The sequence below is a fragment of the Leptodactylus fuscus genome, chromosome 4, assembly GCF_031893055.1.
Source record: "Leptodactylus fuscus isolate aLepFus1 chromosome 4, aLepFus1.hap2, whole genome shotgun sequence".
NCBI lineage: Eukaryota > Metazoa > Chordata > Amphibia > Anura > Leptodactylidae > Leptodactylus > Leptodactylus fuscus.
In genome coordinates, this window is record NC_134268.1 from 151,519,227 (window position 1) to 151,543,335 (window position 24,109).

Genomic DNA, 24,109 nt, shown 5'->3' on the forward strand with positions numbered 1-24,109 from the left:
GCTGTTGGAGTGAGTGGAGCCTTTAAAATGCAGTGCTTTTGGCTGTTGGAGCGAGTGGAGCCATTAAAATGCAGTGCTTTTGGCCCTTGGAGTGAGTGGAACCTTTAAAATACAGTGCTTTTAGTTGTTGGAGTGAGTAGAGCCTTTTAAGTACAGTGGTTTTGGCTGTTGGAGTGAGTAGAGCCTTTATAATACAGTGCTTTTGGCCATTGGCGTGTGCAGAGCCTTTAAAATACAGTGCTTTTGGCTGTTGGAGTGAGTAGAGCCATTAAAATTCAGTGTTTTGGCTGTTGGAGTGAGTATACCCTTTCAAATGCAGTGCTTTTGGCTGTTTGATTGAGTAGAGCCTTTAGAATGCAGTGCTTCTGGGTGTTGGAGTGAGTAGAGCCTTTAAAATACAGTGCTTTTGGCTGTTGGAGTGAGAAGAGCCTTTAAAATGCAGTGCTTTTGGCTGTTGGAGTGAGAAGAGCCTTTAAAATGCAGTGCTTTTGGCTGTTGGAGTGAGTAGAGCCTTTAAAATACAGTGCTTTTGGCCCTTGGCTTTAGTAGAGCTTTTAAAAAGCAGTGATTTTGGCCCTTGGAGTGAGTGAAGCCTTTAAAATACAGTGCTTTTGGTTGTTGGAGTGAGTAGAGCCTTTAAAGTACAGTGGTTTTGGCCCTCGGAGTGAGTGGAGCCTTTAAAATACAGTGATTTTGGTTGTTGGCGTGAGTAGAGCCTTTAAAGTACTGTGGTTTTGGCTGTTGGAGTGAGTAGAGCCTTTAAAATACAGTGCTTTTGGCTGTTGGAATGAGTGGAGCCTTTAAAAAGCAGTGCTTTTGGCCCTTGGAGTGAGTGGAGCCTTTAAAAAGCAGTGCTTTTGGCCCTTGGAGTGAGTGGAGCCTTTAAAATACAGTGCTTTTGGCTGTTGGAGTGAGAAGAGCCTGTAAAATGCAGTGCTTTTGGCTGTTGGAGTGAGTGGAGCCATTAAAATTCAGTGCTTTTGGCTGTTGGAGTGAGTAGAGCCTTTAAAATACAGTGCTTTTGGCCCTTGGAGTGAGTAGAGCCTTTAGAATGCAGTGCTTCTGAGTGTTGGAGTGCGTGAGCCTTTAAAAAGCAGTGCTTTTTGCTGTTTGAGTGAGTAGAGCCTTTAAAATACAGTGCTTTCGGCTGTTGGAGTGAGTGGAGCCTACAGTGCTTTTGGTTGTTGGAGTGAGTAGAGCCTTTTAAGTACAGTGGTTGTGGCTGTTGGAGTGAGTAGAGCCTTTAAAATACAGTGCTTTTGGCCATTGGCGTGAGCAGAGCCTTAAAAATGCAGTGTTTTTGGCCGTTGGAGTGAGTAGAGCCTTTATAATACTGTGCTTTTGGCTGTTGGAGTGAGTAGACCCTTTAAAATACAGTGCTTTTGGCCCTTGGCTTGAGTAGAGCTTTTAAAAAGCAGTGCTTTTGGCCCTTGGAGTGAGTGGAGCCTTTAAAATAGAAGTGCTTTGGGCTGTTGGAGTGAGTAGACCCTTTAAAATTCAGTGCTTTTGGCTGTTGGAGTGAGTAGAGCCTTTAAAATACAGTGCTTTTGGCCCTTGGCATGAGCAAAGCCTATAAAAAGCTGTGTTTTTGGCTGTTGGAGTGAGTAGAGCCTTTAAAATACAGTGCTTTTGGCTGTTGGAGTGAGTAGACCCTTTAAAATTCAGTGCTTTTGGCTGTTGGAGTGAGTAGAGCCTTTAAAATACAGTGCTTTTGGCCAATGGCGTGAGCAGAGACTTAAAAATGCAGTGTTTTTGGCCGTTGGAGTGAGTAGAGCCTTTAAAATACAGTGCTTTTGGCTGTTGGAATGAGTAGAGCCTTTATAATACAGTGCTTTTGGCTGTTGGAGTGAGTAGACCCTTTAAAATACAGTGCTTTTGGCCCTTGGCTTGAGTAGAGCTTTTAAAAAGCAGTGCTTTTGGCCCTTGGAGTGAGTGGAGCCTTTAAAATACAGTGCTTTGGGTTGTTGGAGTGAGTAGAGCCTTTAAAGTACAGTGGTTTTGGCCCTTGGAGTGAGTGTAGCCTTTAAAATACAGTGATTTTGGTTGTTGGTGTGAGTAGAGCCTTTAAAATACAGTGCTTTTGGATGTTGGAATGAGTGGAGCCTTTAAAAAGCAGTGCTTTTGGCCCTTGGAGTGAGTGGAGCCTTTAAAATACAGTGCTTTTGGCTGTTGGAGTGAGAAGAGCCTTTAAAATGCAGTGCTTTTGGCTGTTGGAGTGAGTAGAGCCTTAAAAATGCAGTTCTTTTGGCTGTTGGAGTAGGTAGATCCTTTAAAATACAGTGATTTTGGCCCTTGGAGTGAGTAGAGCCTTTAAACTTCAGTGCTTTTGGCTGTTGGAGTGAGTAGAGCCTTTAGAATGCAGTGCTTCTGGGTGTTGGAGTGAGTGAGCCTTTAAAAAGCAGTGCTTTTTGCTGTTGGAGTGAGTAGAGCCTTTAGAATGCAGTGCTTTTGGCTGTTGGAGTGAGTGGAGCCATTAAAATTCAGTGCTTTTGGCTGTTGGAGTGAGTAGAGCCTTTAAAATACAGTGCTTTTGGCTGTTGGAGTGAGTAGAGCCTTTAAACTTCAGTGCTTTTGGCTGTTGGAGTGAGTAGAGCCTTTAAAATACAGTGCTTTTGGTTGTTGGAGTGAGTAGAGCCTTTAAAGTACAATGTTTTTGGCCCTTGGAGTGAGTGGAGCCTTTAAAATACAGTGATTTTGGTTGTTGGCATGAGTAGAGCCTTTAAAGTACAGTGGTTTTGGCTGTTGGAGTGAGTAGAGCCTTTAAAATACAGTGCTTTTGGCTGTTGGAATGAGTGGAGCCTTTAAAAAGCAGTGCTTTTGGCCCTTGGAGTGAGTGGAGCCTTTAAAATACAGTGCTTTTGGCTGTTGGAGTGAGAAGAGCCTTTAAAATGCAGTGCTTTTGGCTGTTGGAGTGAGAAGAGCCTTTAAAATGCAGTGCTTTTGGCTGTTGGAGTGAGTGGAGCCATTAAAATTCAGTGCTTTTGGCTGTTGGAGTGAGTAGAGCCTTTAAAATACAGTGCTTTTGGCCCTTGGCTTGAGTAGAGCTTTTAAAAAGCAGTGATTTTGGCCCTTGGAGTGAGTGGAGCCTTTAAAATACAGTGCTTTTGGCTGTTGGAGTGAGAAGAGCCTTTAAAATGCAGTGCTTTTGGCTGTTGGAGTGAGAAGAGCCATTAAAATTCAGTGCTTTTGGCTGTTGGAGTGAGTAGAGCCTTTAAAATACAGTGCTTTTGGCCCTTGGAGTGAGTAGAGCCTTTAAACTTCAGTGCTTTTGGCTGTTGGAGTGAGTAGAGCCTTTAGAATGCAGTGCTTCAGGGTGTTGGAGTGAGTGAGCCTTTAAAAAGCAGTGCTTTTTGCTGTTTGAGTGAGTAGAGCCTTTAAAATACAGTGCTTTCGGCTGTTGGAGTGAGTGGAGCCTTTAAAATACAGTGCTTTTGGTTGTTGGAGTGAGTGGAGCCTTTAAAATACAGTGCTTTTGGTTGTTGGAGTGAGTGGAGCCTTTAAAATACAGTGCTTTCGGCTGTTGGAGTGAGTGGAGCCTTTAAAATACAGTGCTTTTGGTTGTTGGAGTGAGTGGAGCCTTTAAAGTACAGTGGTTTTGGCTGTTGGAGTGAGTAGAGCCTTTAAACTTCAGTGCTTTTGGCTGTTTGAGTGAGTAGAGCCTTTAGAATGCAGTGCTTCTGGGTGTTGGAGTGAGTGAGCCTTTAAAAAGCAGTGTTTTTGGCACTTAGAGTAAGTAGAGCCTTGCAAAAGCAGTGATTTTGGCTATTGGAATAGGTAGATCCTTAAAAATACAGTGCTGTTTGAGTGAGTAGAGCCTTTAAAATACAGTGCTTTTGGCTGTTGGAGTGAGTGGAGCCTTTAAAATGCAGTGCTTTTGGCTGTTGGAGTGAGTGGAGCCATTAAAATGCAGTGCTTTTGGCCCTTGGAGTGAGTGGAGCCTTTAAAATACAGTGCTTTTGGTTGTTGGAGTGAGTAGAGCCTTTTAAGTACAGTGGTTTTGGCTGTTGGAGTGAGTAGAGCCTTTATAATACTGTGCTTTTGGCTGTTGGAGTGAGTAGACCCTTTAAAATACAGTGCTTTTGGCCCTTGGCTTGAGTAGAGATTTTAAAAAGCAGTGATTTTGGCCCTTGGAGTGAGTGGAGCCTTTAAAATACAGTGCTTTGGGTTGTTGGAGTGAGTGGAGCCTTTCATATGCAGTGCTTTTTGCTGTTTGAGTGAGTAGAGCCTTTAAAATAGAGTGCTTTAGGCTGTTGGATTGAGTGGAGCCATTAAACTTCAGTGCTTTTGGCTGTTGGAGTGAGTGGAGCCTTTAAAATGCAGTGCTTTTGGCTGTTGGAGTGATTGAGCCTTTAAAAAGCAGTGTTTTTGGCACTGAGAGTGAGTAGAGCCTTGCAAAAGCAGTGTTTTTGGCTGTTGGAGTCGGTAGATCCTTAAAAATACAGTGCTTTTTGCTGTTTGAGTGACTAGAGCCTTTAAAATACAGTGCATTTGGCTGTTGGAGTGAGTAGAGCCTTTAAAATGCAGTGCTGTTGGAGTGAGTAGAGCCTTTCAAATGCAGTGCTTTTTGCTGTTTGAGTGAATGAGCCTTTAAAAAGCAGTGTTTTTGGCACTTAGAGTGAGTAGAGCCTTGCAAAAGCAGTGTTTTTGGCTGTTGAAGTAGGTAGATCCTTAAAAATACAATGCTTTTTGCTGTTTGAGTGAGTAGAGCCTTTAAAATACAGTGCTTTTGGCTGTTGGAATGAGTGGAGCCTTTATAATACAATGCTTTTGGCCCTTGTCGTGAGTAGAGCCTTTACAAAGCAGTGCTTTTGGCCCTTGGAGTGAGTGGAGCCATTAAAATTCAGTGCGTTTGGCTGTTGGAATGAGTGGAGCCTTTATAATACAATGCTTTTGGCCCTTGTCATGAGTAGAGCCTTTACAAAGCAGTGCTTTTGGCCCTTGGAGTGAGTGGAGCCATTAAAATTCAGTGCGTTTGGCCCTTGGACTGAGTGGAGCCTTTAAAACACATTGCTTTTGGTTGTTGGAGTTAGTAGAGCCTTTAAAATGCAGTGCTTTTGGCTGTTGGAGTGAGTAGAGCCTTTAAAATACAGTGCTTTTGGCTGTTGGAGTGAGTAGAGCCTTTAAAATACAGTGCTTTTGGCCCTTGGAGTGAGTAGAGCCTTTAAACTTCAGTGCTTTTGGCTGTTGGAGTGAGTAGAGCCTTTAGAATGCAGTGCTTCTGGGTGTTGGAGTGAGTAGAGCCTTTAAAATACAGTGCTTTCGGCTGTTGGAGTGAGTGGAGCCTTTAAAATACAGTGCTTTTGGTTGTTGGAGTGAGTGGAGCCATTTAAATTCAGTGCTTTTGGCTGTTAGAGTGAGTAGAGCCTTTAAAATACAGTGCTTTTGGCTGTTGGAGTGAGTAGAGCCTTTAAACTTCAGTGCTTTTGGCTGTTGTAGTGAGTAGAGCCTTTAAAATACAGTGCTTTCGGCTGTTGGAGTGAGTGGAGCCTTTAAAATACAGTGGTTTTGGCTGTTGGAGTGAGTAGAGCCTTTAGAATGCAGTGCTTCTGGGTGTTGGAGTGAGTGAGCCTTTAAAAAGCAGTGTTTTTGGCACTGAGAGTGAGTAGAGCCTTGCAAAAGCAGTGATTTTGGCTGTTGGAGTTGGTAGATCCTTAAAAATACAGTGCTGTTTGAGTGAGTAGAGCCTTTAAAATACAGTGCTTTTGGCTGTTGGAGTGAGTGGAGCCTTTAAAATGCAGTGCTTTTGGCTGTTGGAGCGAGTGGAGCCATTAAAATGCAGTGCTTTTGGCCCTTGGAGTGAGTGGAACCTTTAAAATACAGTGCTTTTGGTTGTTGGAGAGAGTAGAGCCTTTATAATACAGTGCTTTTGGCCATTGGCGTGTGCAGAGCCTTTAAAATACAGTGCTTTTGGCTGTTGGAGTGAGTAGAGCCATTAAAATTCAGTGTTTTGGCTGTTGGAGTGAGTATACCCTTTCAAATGCAGTGCTTTTTGCTGTTTGAGTGAGTAGAGCCTTTAAAATACAGTGTTTTCGGCTGTTGGATTGAGTGGAGCCATTAAACTTCAGTGCTTTTGGCTGTTGGAGTGAGTGGAGCCTTTAAAATGCAGTGCTTTTGGCTGTTGGAGTGAGTGAGCCTTTAAAAAGCAGTGTTTTTGGCACTGAGAGTGAGTAGAGCCTTGCAAAAGCAGTGTTTTTGGCTGTTGGAGTCGGTAGATCCTTAAAAATACAGTGCTTTTTGCTGTTTGAGTGAGTAGAGCTTTTAAAATACAGTGCTTTTGGCTGTTGGAATGAGTGGAGCCTTTATAATACAATGCTTTTGGCCCTTGTCGTGAGTAGAGCCTTTACAAAGCAGTGCTTTTGGCCCTTGGAGTGAGTGGAGCCATTAAAATTCAGTGCTTTTGGCTGTTGGAGTGAGCGGAGCCTTTAAAATACAGTGCTTTTGGCCCTTGGAATGAGTAGAGCCTTTAAAATACAGTGCTTTTGGCTGTTGGAGTGAGTGGAGCCTTTAAAATACAGTGCTTTTGGCCCTTGGAATGAGTAGAGCCTTTAAAATACAGTGCTTTTGGTCCTTGGGGTGACTGCTGCTGCATGGCTCTCGTTTTTAATTTTTTGGCCCTTGGGGTGACTAGAGCCATGCAGCAGCAGCATTTCATTTTTTGGCCCTTGGGGTGACTAGAGCCATGCAGCAGCAGTTTTTCATTTTTTGACCCTTGGGGCGACCTCTAAAAAATTAGATTTCAGGCCCTTGGGGTGAGCCCTAAAACATTAATTTGCAGGCTCTTTGGGGGAGCCCTAAAAAATTGTTTTGCAGGCCCTTGGAGGGGAGCCCTAAAAGATTTTGCACGCTCCTGTGGGGGTATGCATGAAAAATGTTTTTTTAATTAAAAAAAAAAACAGAAAATATTACTATATTCAGTAGTAGGGGCTGTGGTTGTAGGAGGAGAATGAGAAGGATGTGGAAGAGTAAATTGGTTGCTGGCAGCCTCTCTCCAGTACCTGGACTCTGGACTGGATATACAGCTGGGTATCCACGTCCCCTGGTGCTGGCGAGGGGCACTGCTGACAGCCTCTTTCCAGTACATGGATTCTGGAGTGGATACCCAGCTTGATATCCACGTCCACGTGCTCGCCCACGTACCATGGTGCTGGCGAGGGGCACTGCTGGCAGCCCCTCTCCAGTACCTGGACTTTGGAGTGGACATCCCGCTGGGTATCCACTTCCACGCCCATGTCCCCTTGGGACCGGTGGGGGACGCAGCTGTCAGACCCACACCGATCAGATATTTGTCGCCTATCCTGTGAACAGATAAATACTTTTCATGGCATAATCCTATTTACAGGGTTTTATTTTAAGCTTAGTACCTATTACAGCGGCCATTCCCCACAGCTCTGACACTAATCTATCCTGACCACTAGGACCCCCCACCATCATCAAAACAAGGGTCCTACATTTGTACTACTGCGCCATTCATCCCTATGGGACTGCTGAAAAGAAATAGAGATCAGAATTATCTCTGGCTGTCTCAAAGAAATGAACGAATCAGCAGCGCACATTGTGGATCATATAGGGCAGAAACAGGACATGTGATCAGTGGGGGTCCCAAAGGACAGATCCCCAGTGATCTACTTTTTATTCCTAGAGGGAATAGCTTGTTGTCTCTGGTGCTGGAAGCCGACATCTGTGTCCCTGGTATAGCGGTGGTGCCGGAGCACTACAGCCCTGCCCCCAATAACTAGGAACACAGCTGCAGTATTCACCCCCGCCTATATACAGTGAACAGAGCTGCAGTATTCACTCCCACCTATATACAGTGAACAGAGCTGCAGTATTAACCACCGCCTATATACAGTGAACAGAGCTGTAGTATTCTACCCCGCTTATATACAATGAACAGAGCTGTAGTATTAACCACCACCTATATACAGTGAACAGAGCTGTAGTATTCTACCCTGCTTATATACAGTGAACAGAGCTGTAGTATTAACCACCGCCAACATACAGTCTACAGAGCCTTCTAGGTTCTAGCACTGGAGACTGGCTGGAAGTGCTGAGTCCCACTGATCCAATATTGGTGACCCTATCCTAAGGGGGAGGGGGGGCCATCAGCCTAGAAAACCTGTTTGATGAAAGTTTTTTATAGACCACAGAGAAAACGAAAATGAAAACAGGACAATGAATATTTTTAGTTAAAAATTGATTTTTAATTTCATATTTAGTATCAAAAAGATAATAATAATTTAAGGTAAAAAAATGTAAAACCTTACAAAAGAAAGACCAAGGAGGAGGGGAAGACCCAAATAAGCAAGGAATGGGAATAGGAAGGGGAGAGGCGGGGGAACGGAATTCTAGACCACATCATGTTAAAAGATTATATAGTATATACTTAATAATGGACATCTGATGGGGCCGGGGTAACAGCTAGTGTCAGATCCTGAGGGGTCGTGCCTACACTGCACTGGGATTCGTTGTTACTAGCAATAGGTGGATTAACACCTGCAATATTTCCATTGGGGGAAAGCAGCACTTTTCTCTCTGCATGATTCGTGCGGAAAATACACAGACCCCATTATAGCCTGTGGGTCCGTGTGGTTTCATTGCTCATCGCTTTTTAATGCGTTCAATATTCCGTTCAGAGGGCATCTCCAAGCGGACTCTCCAAATGGAATACCGAACACAGATGTGAAGCAGCCTTAGCTAATGCATCATGGTACGTGTACGCTGACTTGCACTACCTCCCCCTCCGTCTCTCTAGCTATCCTGACCACTACTAGACCTTCTCAACTAAGGCTTGGTTCACACATCAGTATGCAATCAGTATGTGCATCAATCCGTTTTAAGTCTCAAACTGAATTCAAACGGACGGATGGCATACTGATGTGTGAACCAAGCATAATAAGCCCACCGCCCCCGCCCCATCATACTTGCCTCTCTCTTACTTCCAGACTTCCTCCAGTAAGACAGCTCCTCCCTCTTTTCTGACTCTGCCGCAGTACGCAATAGTCCAGCCGTTGCTCTTTGCTCTGCAGTCGGAAAGCCACCTCTACAACGCAGGCATGGGAGGCTATTGTTGTTTTAATGGCATTTACTCTGTAGCCAAAAATGACATGTCACCTGTATTCTATGTTTTGGTACAATTCCAGGGAAAACAAATTTATATGGTTTTATTTACATTTTAACCCCGTAACAAAAACCCAAAACTGTGCCAATATTATGACACCCATAACTTTTTTTCTAATTCCGTGTATGGGGGTGCATAGGGCATTTTTTTTTTTGCAGACCCAGGTATACCCCCCAGGGGGCCTTATCCCTAATGTAATGCATTACAAAATATTGGCACTTCTACTGCAGGCTGCATACATGTAGAGGCAGAGTAAGGGCCATTATATAACATGCTGCTCGCTGTGGGGCCATTATATTACATGTGGGCAGTGAAGGGGACATTCTCCTGAGTGTGGGGGCACTGAGGGGACCATCAAATAACTTTTACTGAAGGCTCCAAACAAAGCCTTATAAAGGTTTATAAAATAAGTGTTGCCTATTTGGAGGAGTCCGGTTGAGACATTTGATCACTAGGGGGCACATCGCTTGGTCTAGAGCACTGGCACCTAATGATCTTGTAGTGGAGTCTTCACACCATTGAGATCTCACATAAACCTAGAAACAAACAAAAACCTAGTTAAACATTGTTTTGAGGTTTATTTTTAGTCAAATGTATAAAAAAAAAAAAAAAAAAGGACATTCCGGAATTTGATGTGACAGCAGAGACATAAGCCCCATGTAAAACAATAAATCCCCCCCCCCATATGTTATTTAAGTGTTCCCTTCATGAGACTGACCCATTTGTCACACATCCTGCACCTCTCCCACCTCACACAACCTGAACCCCTCTATCATGCTCACACACAGCCTGAACAGTTGTGACTAAATACTAGATGCCCAGTGGCGTAACTAGGAATGGCGGGGCTCCGTGGCGAACTTTTGACATGCCCCCCCCCTCCCCCGAACGACACCGACGTCGAAGACCTCGACCGGCCCCCTCCTCCGCACTCTATTATGTCCCTTACTGCCCCCTGCACACAGAATTATGTCCCTTAGTGGCCCCTGCACACAGTAGTGGACACCCATAAACAATTATTATACTCTGGGGTCTGAAAAGACCCCAGAGTATAATAATCGGAGACCCAGGAGAATAAAAACATAAAAAATTACTGTTTCTTACCTGTCCCCGGCTCCTACGCTGTCTTCTCCGCTGCCGTTCTTCTGAAATGACGTCAGACATCACATGACCCGGGACGCAGGCCGGGTTCATGTGACGTCAGAGACGTCAGAAAGGAGGCCTGGCAGGATCGTGGAGAGGTAAGTAACAGTGTTTTTTATGTTTATTACCTCTCCCGGTCCGTTGATCATTATACTCGGGGGTCTGCAAAGACCCCCGAGTATAATGATGGTATTTGTGGGGCCCGCAGTGTCACTTACCGATCCCAGCCCAGCCAGAATCGGCAAGTGAATAGGGTCCCTAACAGCCTATAAAGAAAAAAAAAAAAAAATGCAGCGGTAGCGGCTGTCACCGGGCCCCCTAATGGCCCAGGCCCTGTGGCAGCTGCCTCTATGGTAGTTATGCCCCTGTAGACGCTGTAGGGACCTGGTCCTTACCAGGTCTAGTATTTAGCCGGCTCAGTGTGAGTTGTCTATTTGCCCTTACTGGTAAGGACCTTTTTCCCGCCTGGTGGTCGGGTCCTTAACCGAGATAGTATTTAGCCAGCTCACAGTGAATTGGCTAAATCCCGTACTCCAGAGGGACCAGGTCCTCACCAGTGATAGTATTTAGCCAACTCTATGTGAGCCGTCTATTTCCCATCATTTGTAGGGACCATTTTTGCCCCCTATAACACGGCGTATACGTTCCTAACTCCCATTGAAATGAATGGGATCTTTTTCAGAGCGCAATCTGCTCACACGTGTATACGTGCCAGATTGCACTCCACGTTACATCGTGTGAACGCACCCTCACAGTGAATTGGCTAAACCCCGCTCTCTGTAAGGACCTTTATAATAGCTGGGCTCCGGCTTCAGTAATGTTTGTAAATCTCACAATAAAGGGACAAGATTAGATCATAAGAATTATAAGATAAAGATAATATGTGTCTTATTATTATTATTCCAACAATTGTTTGGAAATCAACAATAAAAGCGGTAAAAATATTTTTCAGCAAAAAGTGTGAGGGAGTTTTCCTTTTCCATGTTTCCTATACATACAAGGTTTCATACCGGTGAGGTCCTTCCAGTGATAGTATTTAGCCGTCTCACACTGACCTGGCAATTTACTATACTCCGTAAGGACCTTTTCCATCTTTCCTATGCTTACAAGGTTTCATACCGGTGAGGTCCTTCCAGTGATAGTATTTAGCCGTCTCACACTGTATCCATGTATCATATACTGTACTTAGAAGGTTTCAGATGGTATAAGATAGAGTCAGTGTATGAAGAGATCTGTGGAGAAAGAGAACGTTGCATTGTTTGACGGTCCGTGACCCGGCTATGTGAATAGCCTCATTGAATGTAAGGCTGCCATGTGATGACATGACCATTATTCAGTGTAGTGTGAATGTAGGCTTATAATATGAGTCCTGTATACTGTTTATATATAGTAGATAACCGCTGTATTACCCAGAAGCCGCACGGCTTGTAACATCGGCAGCAGTTTTGTGAGTGAAGCCACTCTTTTCTGGTAATATCTAGAGATGAGCGGACGCCGTTCGATCGAATAGGTATTCGATCGAATATCTTGGCGTTCGATGTATTCGTTCCCAATCAAATACAAGGCCGCATACGCAGTAAAAATTCGTATCCCCTCCCACCTTCCCTGGTGTGTTTTTTGCACCAATAACTGTGCAGGGCAGGTGGGACAGGAACTACGACAACGGAGGCAGTGAAAAAAATGTAAAAAAAACCCCATTGGCTGCCGAAAACAGGTGATCTCCCAATTCATAAGAACAGTGTCGGCCATCTTCGTCTCATTCTCGTGTTGGAGTGATAGAGTGTGGCGTCAGACTGTCAGTGCGATACAGTGCTTTGTTAGGGCTCATTCACACGGAGTAACGCCGGGCGTGTATCACAGCCGTACACACCGGCGTTACGGCAGACTGCCGAAAACTTCCCATTCACTTCAATGGGAGCGCTCCCATTGAAGTGAACGGGAAGTGTTTGGCAGTCTGCCGTAATGCCGGCGTGTACGGCTGTGATACACGCCCGGCGTTACTCCATGTCAATGAGCCCTTAGGCAGGAATTGAGAATAATAACAGCTCTTTTCAGAGCTCAATTAATAGCTAGCTAGCAAATCATGCAGCATAGCAGCAGGGGACGTGGAACTAGATACCCAGCTGGGTATCAGCTCCACATTATACGTACTAGAAAGGGGCTACCAGCAGTGCCCCTCGCCAGCACCAGGGTACGTGGGAGAGGAGGTGGATACCCAGCTGGGTATCAGCTCCAGAGTCCAGGTACTGGAGAGGGGCTGGCAGCAGTGCCCCTCGCCAGCACCGGGTTACGTTGGTGAGCACGTGGAACTGTATACCCAGCTGGGTATCAGCTCCACATTATACGTACTAGAGAGGGGCTACCAGCAGTGCCCCTCGCCAGCACCAGGGTACGTGGGAGAGGAGGTGGATACCCAGCTGGGTATCAGCTCCAGAGTCTAGGTACTGGAGAGAGGCTGCCAGCAGCAGCAGGAGACGTGGGTGAGGATGTAGATATCCAGCTGGGTATCCACTCCATAGCCCAGGTACTGGAGAGATTCAGTCAGGAACCAATTTACTCTTCCTCATCCTTCTCATCCTCCTACAACCCCAGCCCCTACTACTGAATGTTTGAAAAAAATTTATTTTTTTTAATTGAAATAATTTTTCTCATGCATACCCCCCACAGGGGCCTGCAAATTAATGTTTTAGGGCTCCCCCCACAGGCGCCTGCAAATTAATGTTTTAGGGTTCCCCCAAGGGCCAAAAAATAAAACCCTGCTGCTAAAAGGCTCTAGTCAGCCAAAGGGCCCAAAGCACTGCTTTTTAAAGGCTCAACTCACCCAAAGGACCAACAAATCTCTGCTGCTGCAAGGCTGAACTAAGTTCAAGGGCCTAAAACTCTGCAGGTAAAAGGCTGAAGTAACCTGAAGGGCCTCAATTTCTGCTGGTAGCTCAGCTTAAGGGTGTGTAACTTAATTTGGAAGCGCTCATGTTAAGGGCCTTAAAAGTGAATTTTGGAAGGTCTTACCACATCACACACATCCACAACGACAGTTCGGGGTGGGGACTAAAGGATTTCCCATTGCCTATTCCATCTGTGGTTGTCATGGAGAACGTGGTTTAAAAGGGGTGCTTTTTATTGTTTGTTGAGCTTGAATTGGGGTTTGTGTCCATCCATTTGGGGAGTAAAGAAGGTTTCCAGGTATTTTCCCACTTTGATAGAGGTTTTTTGGAATGTGAAAGTGTGTAGTTGTTAGGCTGTGATAGTGGGGTAATACAGTGACTTGGGCTTGTTAGATGCCCCCCAGACATGCTTCCCCTGCTGTCCCAGTTGCATTGCAGAGGTGTTGGCATCATTTGCTGAGGTGTAATAGTGGACTTGGTGACTCTCCTGAGTCGAATGGTAGGATCCTCTGAAACAAAGCATTTTCTCCCATAGATTATAATGGGGTTCGATAGTCGAATATTGAGATGCTATTCGTAACGAATAACGAACATAGAATATTTTACTGTTCGCTCATCTCTAGTAATATCCAGCATTCACTATACAATTGTATAGTAAAGTGTGCTGAATGTATCTTAGGGCGGGTTTACACCTGCGCCCAGTCTCCGCTTTGCAGGTTTCCGTCTTCTTTGTTTGCGAGAAACTGGACAGGAGACAAAAACTGGCAGTCACTTTTCATTTGAATGGGTTTGCAAAGTGTCCGCCCGTGAGCGTCTTCTGGCATCCGCGGCGAAACCTTTTTTTTTTTTTTTCCCCAGACACAAAGTCCTGCATGTCCAACTTTGTGTCCAGTTAAAAAAAAACAAAACAGTTTCGCCGCAGAGATTTGAAGACGCTCACGGCCACTCACAAGCGGACACTGGCTGCCGGGTTTCCATCAGGGTTTCTCGGGCACAAGATGGAAACTCACAAAGCAGAAACCGGGCGCAAGTGTGGACCCGCCCTTAGATCAGTCCTATTTTGTGAGGTCTCAGCCTAGAGTTACATGAAGGTATAAATTAAAGGGATTATTGGGACTATGATATTGATTGCTGTGGTCTCTTCTCTACTTACCAAGCACAGTGGCATACACTGTATAGAGGCCGTGCTTAGTATTACAGCTCATCCCCATTCATTTCAATTAGATTGAACTGCAGCATGGCCGTGTGACGTACAGATTCTAACTGAGTAGAAGTGGAGCTCAACAGCATATTCCTAGAATACTCCTTTAGGCCGGGGCCCCACGTTGCGGAAACACAGCTTTACTTGTTGCAGTTTTTTGACTCAAAGCCAGAAGTGGATTGTGCAAAAGATATAGGAAGTTCTTATACTTCTACATTTCCCATTCCTCTTGTAGCTATTCTTGGCTTTGCCTCCAAAAACTGCAACAAAATAAGCAGCGTTTCCGCAACGTGGGGCCTCACATATTAGTAACCCTTAGGCCAGCTTCACACGGACATTACAGTATGGAACGCTGAAGCTGCGAGGAAGCCGGAACTCCTAGCATCATAAACAACTATACTGCTGGGAGTCCAGGTCCTGGTCTGGGAACCACAGCTGACAACCAAATGTGTCCATGTGAAGCCGGCCTTAGGGTGCCATTACACATGTGATCTTTATTCACATTAGCGCATGTGCTGTTGTTTCTACTCTGATCAAAAACACACCTGTGTAATAGCAGCCCTAGGGCGGGTTCAGGCTACCCTTGTTAAAGGGGCTCTATCAGCAAAATTTTGCTGTATGAGCCCCACATATGCGTGAATAGCCTTTAAAAAGGCTATTCAGGCACCGCTAACCTTATTTTAAACCCCCGTCCCGTTTTAAAATAAAACTATAAAAACATATAGGTAAATCATACTTGAACATCCACGGGGGGCGGTCGCGCACGATACGACATCTTCTAGCACACCTACCTCTTCTTTCGGCGACGCCCTCCGGTCCTGGGTCTTCCCGGCTTCATCTTTATCTACTTCCAGCGGTTCAAATCCAATTGGTTGAAGTCCGGCGCATGCGCAGTAATGCTCCCTCTGGAGCTACTGCACATACTCTGGCACCATTTTTCTCAATGGCAGTGCCGCCGGAGTGTGCGCAGTAGCTCCGGAGGGAGCTCTACTGCACACACGCCGGATTTCAACCAATTGGATTTGAACCGATGGAAGAAGATGAAGCCGGGGAAGAGACAGGACCGGTGGGCGTCGCCGAAAGAGGTAGGCGTGGCAGAAGATGACGTCGGATCGTGCATCACCGCCCAGTGTGCAAGTTCAAGTATGATTTACATATATGTTTTTATAGTTTTATTTTAAAACAGGACGGGGGATTAAAATGAGATTAGCGGTGCCTGAATAGCCTTTTTTTTAAAGGCTATTCACGCATATGTGGGGCTCATACAACAAAATTTTGCTGAAAGAGCCCCTTTAATGTCCGTTGATGGATGACCGCAACGGACATTAACTGCAGCAGAGAAATGGACAGAGACAGTCAGTGTCCATTCAAGTTAACACTAATGTAGACAACACGATGGCTGCTGTCTCCTGTCTGTCCTCAGTCTCCCATCTGTCCTCAGTCTCCCATCATTTAAGTTTAGTTTTGTGACTGAAGAATAAGTTGTGCGCACCGGACATTTTCCTTCCTTTACAAAAATAAACAAAAATTACGGAAAAAACACAAGAGACAGAAAAAAGGAGACAGAAGACGGCGTCCTTAATGGGTTTTTTTTTCTTAATATTCTAGTCAATGGGAACAGACGCAGGAGGATGAGGAGACTCCATCTATGTCTGTTGCTCTCATCCTATGACAGGTAACAGTAACGGACGTGCATAACAGTAGTGTGAACGTAACCTTACTCCATCATGTTCTAGGTCTTCCACTACTGTATGCAGAGATCCTGTTGTGCCTTGATGAGTCAGAGTCGCTTTGGTGACACAAGAGGTGGGGATGGGGTAAGTTATAGCGAATTGGTGGATTTCTTACTATTAAAGTTATGACATTCAGAAAACACTATTTACACATCTATTTTTTTAATTTTTTTGCCCAAAAAATAAAATTTGTTAAAAATAAAAAAAAGTCAAAACAACAAAATAATAGCAAAACATGAACAAACTCAGAATCCCTTTAAAAAGTGACCGCTATCATTCAAACGCATTGTTTTATGACTAACACGGCAGAATAGCCTTAAGAAAGGCTATTTGTCTCCTACCTTTATCAGTCGTCTCCGGCCCGCCGTTCGGTAGAAATACCGGGTTTTTACCGGTATGCAAATGAGTTTTCACAGCACTGGGGGCTTCCCCAATGCTGCCAGAGAAGTCTCTCCAGCAATGCCTCCATCTTCAACAGCAACCACCTCTTCTGCGTCTTCTCTGGGGTCACACTCCGGCACCTGCACAGTCTGCTCTGCCATTGGGACGCAGACAAAAGCCAAGTGCACAGGCTGGCGGCCATTTTTTTGGAGGCCGCTACGCTCGCATGCACAGTAAGCTCCTGTAGTTGTATGGAGAACAGGAGCGTACTGCACATGCACGCGTAACGGCCTCCAAAAAAATGGCCGCCGGCCTGTCCACTCGGCTCTTGCCTGCATCCCGAAGGCAGAACCGACTGCGCAAGCGCCGGAGTGTGACCCCAGAGAAGACGCAGAAGAGGCGGTTGCTGTTGAAGATGGAGGCGTCGCTGGAGAAAGTTCTCTGGCAGCATCGGGGATGCCGCAAGTGCTGTCTGAGCGCTTCCCCCCACCCCACCAGTGCTGCAGAAGAACTCATTTGCATACCAGTAAAAACCGGTCTTTCTACCGAACGGCGGACCGGAGACGACGGATAAAGACGAATAGCCTGCACGTGTCAGCTATTCCGACGTGTCAGCTAGGAAAAAAAAAAAAAAAAGTGTTTAAATGATAGGATCCCTTTAAATAATTGTATCCCTTCCCGACATCTGTAATAGTACATGCCGGACCTTTAAAGATGGCGGCCATCATAGCCACTGGGTCTTCACAGTATTGGAGACCCGATACTAACGAGTGCAGCTATAACTACATCCAGGTATATCCCACTATCCCCCATGTCCCTCCGGTGTACCCCCACATTACTAACAAGCACTGCACTATCCCCCCCATTACTTTTTGTACATTGCAGCACATGGAAACTATATGTATATCTAAAGTAGAAAGTCCGCAGAGGAAAACTGCACATTTTACGTGAAAGGCCTTGTAGGAAAATCGCAATGTGTTTCCACAGAGGTTTTTCCTGCAGAGCTTTTTGGCTGTGGCCCCCTATGTGGGGCTTTAACCTAAAGCACATTGTCAATCACCTCTGCACCGCCAATGGAGGAGTTTCTTTGTGCCTCTTATGCAATCCTTAGGCCGGGTTCACACGGGGTATTTTGGATCGGAACCTGAGGCTGCCTCAGGTTCCGGTCCCAAAATACAGGTGGCTGTGACTGGATACCAGTGCACTGCACCAGCATCCAGTTGCGCACTCCGCTCCGGATTAGGTCCAAATGAATGGGCCTAGTTGGGAGGAGGGAGTGTCTTCAGGCGGATGTCGTGAGGTGTCTGAAGAATGAACATGTCCGTTCTTTTTTCTAGGAGCTGGAACAAACGGCTCCCAGAAAAAAACTGAGCAAAAAAAAAAAACCTGTGTGAACTTACCCTAAATCCACCAAGCATCAACCATAGCTTGCCATCCATTAAAGTAACACAGCTCTAAATCCCCCCCCCCCAATTCACCAGGCACCCCACAGTTTGCCATGCACCCATCTCTCCGCCACAGTGAATTGTGTACCCCACATCCACCCTGCACAGGGTCGGACTGGGGTGTTTAGGGCCCACCAGTGGAATTGTTTTTAGGGGCCCACCGCCAGGACCCCTGTAGATGAGTTGTACAGAGACAGGATGGCTAAAGGTAATATCAGGAGCCGGCTGCTCGCCTGCCATACGATGTGTACCACTGCACTACCTAAACCCACTGCTACATCCTGTATGGCAAGAGAGCAGCGTGGCTCCTAGAATTGTCACCATTACCTGTAGCCGCACTGTAATGAAAAAGCTCATCTGCAGAGGTCCTGGCTGTCAGATTCCCACAGATGTAATATTGATGGCTTATCCTGAGGACAGGCCATAAATATTAGAAACATGGATAAATCCTTTAAAGATATTGTCCAGGAATTGGAGCAACTCATGTGCCGGGCTGGAGGTTTAAAATAAAAGAGCATACTCACCTGTCCTCAGCAACCCGTTGTCCTCGGCCAGTGTCCATTCAGTCTCGTGCTGGCACCTTCTTGCTTGGAGTCCTGCACATCATGTGACCGCTAAGAGGAATTGGGTACAGAATTTCCAGAAATGAGGTGTTGCCATCAGACCGAACAGACAGAGGCGGAGGACAACAGGGTGCTGGGGACAGGCGAGTGTGTGGTTTTTTTTTTTTTTTACACCTCCGTGGCTGAGGTGTAATAATGAGGGATGAATCAGCTGTTTGAGTGAATCGTGACATCTGTGCAAGCGCCGTGACCCCTTCTCTGTTTACACAGTATCGTACATCTCACAGTGGCCATGTCATGTAACTACAGCCTCGTCCTATAAGCGTCTATGTGACAAGGCTGTAATTGCACCACACGGTCACTATAAACAGACAGCGTGTGATATAAACAGGCACCATGGCCCCTTCATACAACTGATCAGGGGGTCACTTATCTCTTATTGATGATTTATTCTGAGGATAGATCATCAATATAAATAGGCTTAAGGAGTTTTCCAGTACAAGGCCCCACGTGGTGTCCTGCAGCAAAAAAGCGCTGCGGGAAAAACCGCGTCCATGACGCATCACGTTTCTTGCCGCAGCCCTTTGCACAGAAAGTTTGCAGAGCTTTCCTCTCTATTTTCTGCTTCAATTATATTGAAACCGCCAGAATTTCCATAGGCATGCTGCAATGTCTAACTCTAAAACCAAGACTGCTTTGGAAATTACAGCATGTATCTTATTTTACCGCAAAGTGTGGATGGGGCTTCATATGGCGAAAACACCACGGGAAAAGCCGACAGTTCCTGCAATGTGAATGGGATTCTAGCAAATCCCATCCACACGTTGTGGAAAATTATGGGCAGTGAACATGCTGCGATTTCCAAAACCGTTGGGGTTTTGGAAATCGCTGGAATATCACTTATACCTACGAAAACACTGATGGTTTCCCTATAGGTGTAATGGAAGCAGAAAATGAAAAGCGCTGCGGGAAAAAAAACACAATGCGTTGCTGCTGCGGTTTTTTCTGCAGCGCTATTTTGTTGCAGTTTGCAACGTGAGGCCTTAGTCTTAATAAAGCCCAAGTGCCACTTTCATTAAATTAATTGCCCCCTCATAGTATGCCCCTAATTCCCCCTGACATAAATACTGCACCCCTAATATCAATGACTACCCCCTTATGTTCATAATGCCTCCTAATATAGCCTCCCCTTGTATTCGTAATGTCCCCTAATAACCCCTATAAAAATGACCCCCCTTATGTTCATAATGCCCCCTCCTTATAATTATAATTTCCCACTCCAAACAACCCCTTGTACTATTAAAATACCCAAAACTAAGCTTTAAAAAAAAAAAAAAAAAATACTCACCTACCTGCGATCCTGATGAACGGAGGTGGCCACTTTACATCCAAGTGCAGGACGTCTGTGTATCAGCACAGTCGATCTAGTTAAAAATAAGGTATATTAATGGCGGTGCCTGGACCCAGAGCAGCGCCATTGGTGTAACTAATGTTTTGTGGGCCTGGGTACAAACTTTTGTCCGTGGTCCCCTATCCCCATAACTAGAGTGAATTCTTGATAGTGGCGGTTATGGGCGCTAAAGCAATATCTCAGATACCTGAAAGAGATACAGCTTTAGTACCCACAACTGCAGCTATCAAGAATACGGTGAGAAAGCAGCGCAACGCCCCACATGTAAGCAATACTGGGACAGCATAACGTGCTCCACAGGGGCCCCCAAACAGTATGATGTGCACCACAGTGGCCCCCAAACAGTATTACGTGCTCCATAGTGACCCCCATACAGTATGATGTGCACCACAGAGGCCCCCAAACAGTATTATGTGCACCACAGAGGCCCCTAAACAGAATTAGGTACTCCATAGTGACCCCCAAACATTATTATGTGCACCACAGTGGCCCCCAAAACAGAATTATGTGCTCACCAGTGACACCCCCCACAGTATTATATGCTCACAGGGTCGTGACTAGAGTGGAGTTGCTCCTGGTAGGTATGATGTCACAGGAAGGGGCGTGGCCTCTCAGAGGAGGGCAGAGTTTCGGCCATCACTGCTCTGTGTTGTATAGAGGAAGCCGGAGCCGAGCTCATGAAGCTGGAGAACAGAAAGCAGAGAGGATTGTCTTGTGGTAATGGAGGATGGAAGAGAAGAGACAGGTTTGTTTTACATGAGACGACATGTTGGATGAGGCTGAGGGGAGAGAGTGATGTAGTTACATGGGACTGCACATTAGATGAGGCTGAGGAGAGAGAGTGATGTAGTTACATGGGACTGCATGTTGGATGAGGCTGAGGAGAGAGAGTGATGTAGTTACATGGGACTGCATGTTGGATGAGGCTGAGGAGAGAGAGTGATGTAGTTACATGGGACTGCACATTAGATGAGGCTGAGGAGAGAGAGTGATGTAGTTACATGGGACTGCATGTTGGATGAGGCTGAGGAGAGAGAGTGATGTAGTTACATGGGACTGCATGTTGGATGAGGCTGAGGAGAGAGAGTGATGTAGTTACATGGGACAGCATGTTCCATGAGGCTGAGGGAAGAGATTGATGTAGTTACATTGGACTGCACATTGGATGAGGCTGAAGAGAGAGAGTGATATAATTACATGGGACTGCACATTGGATGAGGCTGAGGAGAGAGAGTGATGTAGTTACTTGGGACTGCACGTTGGATTAGGCTGAGGGGAGCGAGTTTTTTATGGGACTGTATCCCGGAGGGTCTGGTGGATTGGATTGATGTTTAGGGTGGTATAGGAGTCGTTGGCATAGAGGGAGACGGGGTCCTTTAGGTGTTTCTGGCATTTAAGGGGGCACAGGAGATCTTTGGGGGTACTGCTGCATCTAAGAGGGGAGGCAGTGGCGTGCACAGTATTACATGCCCAGCAGTGTCCCCCATTCAGTATTACATACCCAGCAGCCCCCCCCCCCCCCATATACAATATTACATGTCAAGCAGTGCCCCCCCCCCCCCCCCAACACACACATTATATCTCCAGCAATGCCTCCCCCCCCCCCCCAGTATTATATGCTCCCAACAGCCCCCTCCAGTGATATTATTCTACACTGTGGTCTCCTCAGACCCCAGAGTATAATAATTGGAGGCCCAGGGTAGGTGAATAAAAATAACAAACCCTAATACTCGCCTCGCCTTTCCTGGGTATCCTGGCTCCGGCTGTCTTCAGCATCTTCCTGACGTCTCTGTTGAGTCCTGTGATTGGTCCTCAGCAGTCACATGAGGGGTCACTGACATCATTACGCCGCTGCGCTCCATCTGACTGCTGGGGCCTAATCTCAGGCCTCAATCACATGATGGAAGACGCCGGAGAGGACGCAGAGAGGTGAGTATATCTATTTATTTTAAGTCACCTCTCCTGGGCCAGTGTCTATTGAAAAAGGGCCTGGCAATATGCCGGTGCCCCTTTTCATTTACAATATATATAGTGGTCGGGGAACCAGGCTTTCCCCTGCTGCTGTCACATAGTGGTACTGGACCCCGACTATCTCTAGCTGGCTACTGGCCCCGTGTCTCACCGGGCCAGGTCACGATCGTTACACCCCTGGCAGTGGGTCTTTGAAGTACTGCTGGTATCTAATGGGGGGCACTGGGTCTTTGGGATACTGCTGGCATCTGGGGGGGGGGGGGGGAGGGGGTCTTTGGGGTACTACTGGCATCTAAGAAGGGGCAGGGGCCTATGGGGTGCTGCTGGCAACTAAAAGAGAAGGACAGGGATCTTTGGTGTGCTTCGAAGGGGGGGGGGTGCAGTTGGCATCTGAAGGAGTGCATGAGTCCCTTGGATGCTGCTAGCATCTAAGTGGGCAGGGGTCTTTGGGATGCTGGCATCTGAAGAAAGGTAGAGGTCCTCGAGGTGCTTCTGACATAAAGGGGGAGGTCCTTGGGGTGCTATTAGCATCTATGGTGTATGCTGTTGGCATGGATAGGGGCAAGGTGTCCCTGGCGTACTTCTGGCAACTAAAAGGGGCAGAGACCCTGGGGTGCCATCGACATCTAATTATGTTGGCATGCATCCTTGGTGTGCTTGGGCATCTACAGGGGGGCGATGTCCTTGGGGTGCTGCTGACATCTAATGGATGAGCAAACATCCCTGGGGTGCTGCTTGCATGTAATGGTGGGGAGGGTCCCCAGGGGGGCCTGCTGCATGCGTTTGTGTGGGTTCCCAGGGGTATTGAATTTGTGTGTTGGGGTCCTGGGGTACTGCTTGTATGTGAGAGGGAGTTCTGTCCCAGGGTGCTGCGACCTGTGTCCTTGTTTGGAGGCCCCTGGGATGCTACCTGTGTGTGTGTGAGGTGGTTTTGGTGATGGCCCCTTGGGTACTTCCACCTGTGGGCACGTGGCGGAGGTTCCAGGGTACTGCTTTGTTGTGTTTAGGTCATTTGGGTGCTGCCTTCATGTAAATGGGGGATTCCTGCAGTGCTGTTTGTATGTGGGTGGGGGTTGTTCTTGGGCCCTGAGATGTTACCACCTGTGTGTGTTTGGGGATGCTGCCTGTGTGTTGGAGGGGTCCGGCACCTTGGATGTTGCCACCTATGTGTTAGGGTGCTCCTGCTGTATACTGAGGGGGACTGCCATCTGTAGCCTGAGAGGGGCAAGGGGGGCTGCCATCTGTATGATAGGGGAGATCCAGGACCTGGGGGCTGCCTCCTGTGTGAGCTGTAGGTATAAATATTCTGCACTGCTCACTCTCCAACCCTGCAGTGATCACTAGCACCAAACTGATGGTCATTGCTGTATAAAGAGGTTACTCACAATGCAGGAACTCCTTTAGAGCAGAAAGAGTCCCTTCACTAGATGGGGGCAAATCTTAAGACATTACTTTTCTGTGTGTCATAACTGAGTGTAAACCCTTGACTGTGACTCTTGCACTTGGGGTTAGTCGTGGTCAGGTTATGACTGCAATTAACTCTTTCTAGTGCATGAGTTAGCAATTCTAACAAATGTCATGGTCACTTTACTCTCCCTGTACAGCAGGTGCAACCCTAAGGAAGATTAGGGCAGCTATACTTTATTTCAGGGGTCAGCAACCTTCGGCTCTCCAGCTGCTGTGAAACTACAACTCCCAACATGCTCCATTCACTTCCATGGGAGTTCCAAGAACAGCAGAGCAAGTATACATGCTGGGAGTTGTAGTTTTACAACAGCTGGTGTGCTGAAGGTTGCCGACCCCTGCTTTATTTGTATAGCAGGCTGCCTGTGTTCTCCCCCCCATATATTCATTAATACAACGTGCCCCCCGAAGACCACCAAGTGTGCCTGGTGAGCTGTATTCACCACTGACTCCCCCAACCTCCTGCAGTCAGTGATTCCATCTAAGTGATTGAATTGCTGATTACCCAAGAAGGGGTTCATCACAAGCTTGACATGACTGTGGTTAAGGCCCCACGTAGCACCTGTAGCAAAAAAAAAAACACTGTTGGAAAAACAGCAACACATCAGGGTTCTTCCTGTAGCGCTTTGTACAGGTTTCCTCTGTGGACTTTCTGCTTTAACTATACCAATAGGGAAGCCGCCGCCGGTGTGTCCTGGGGTATAACTGGCATGCTCCAATTTCCAAAACCATGACAGTGCAGCGTATCCGCTGCATCTATTTTACCGTAAAATGGGGATGGGATTGGGTTTTTTTTT

The 24,109-nt window shown here is 46.4% G+C and overlaps 1 long non-coding RNA gene across 1 annotated transcript; it reads right to left on the reverse strand.

The window, feature by feature from the left end:
• Positions 1-8,911: 8,911 nt before the first annotated feature.
• LOC142201385 (uncharacterized) lies at positions 8,912-23,876 on the reverse strand. The gene is made up of 3 exons (XR_012715506.1): positions 23,818-23,876; positions 20,425-20,560; positions 8,912-9,654 (listed from the first exon to the last, which is right to left on the reverse strand). It is a non-coding gene; the product is annotated as an uncharacterized LOC142201385 (long non-coding RNA).
• Positions 23,877-24,109: the final 233 nt, after the last annotated feature.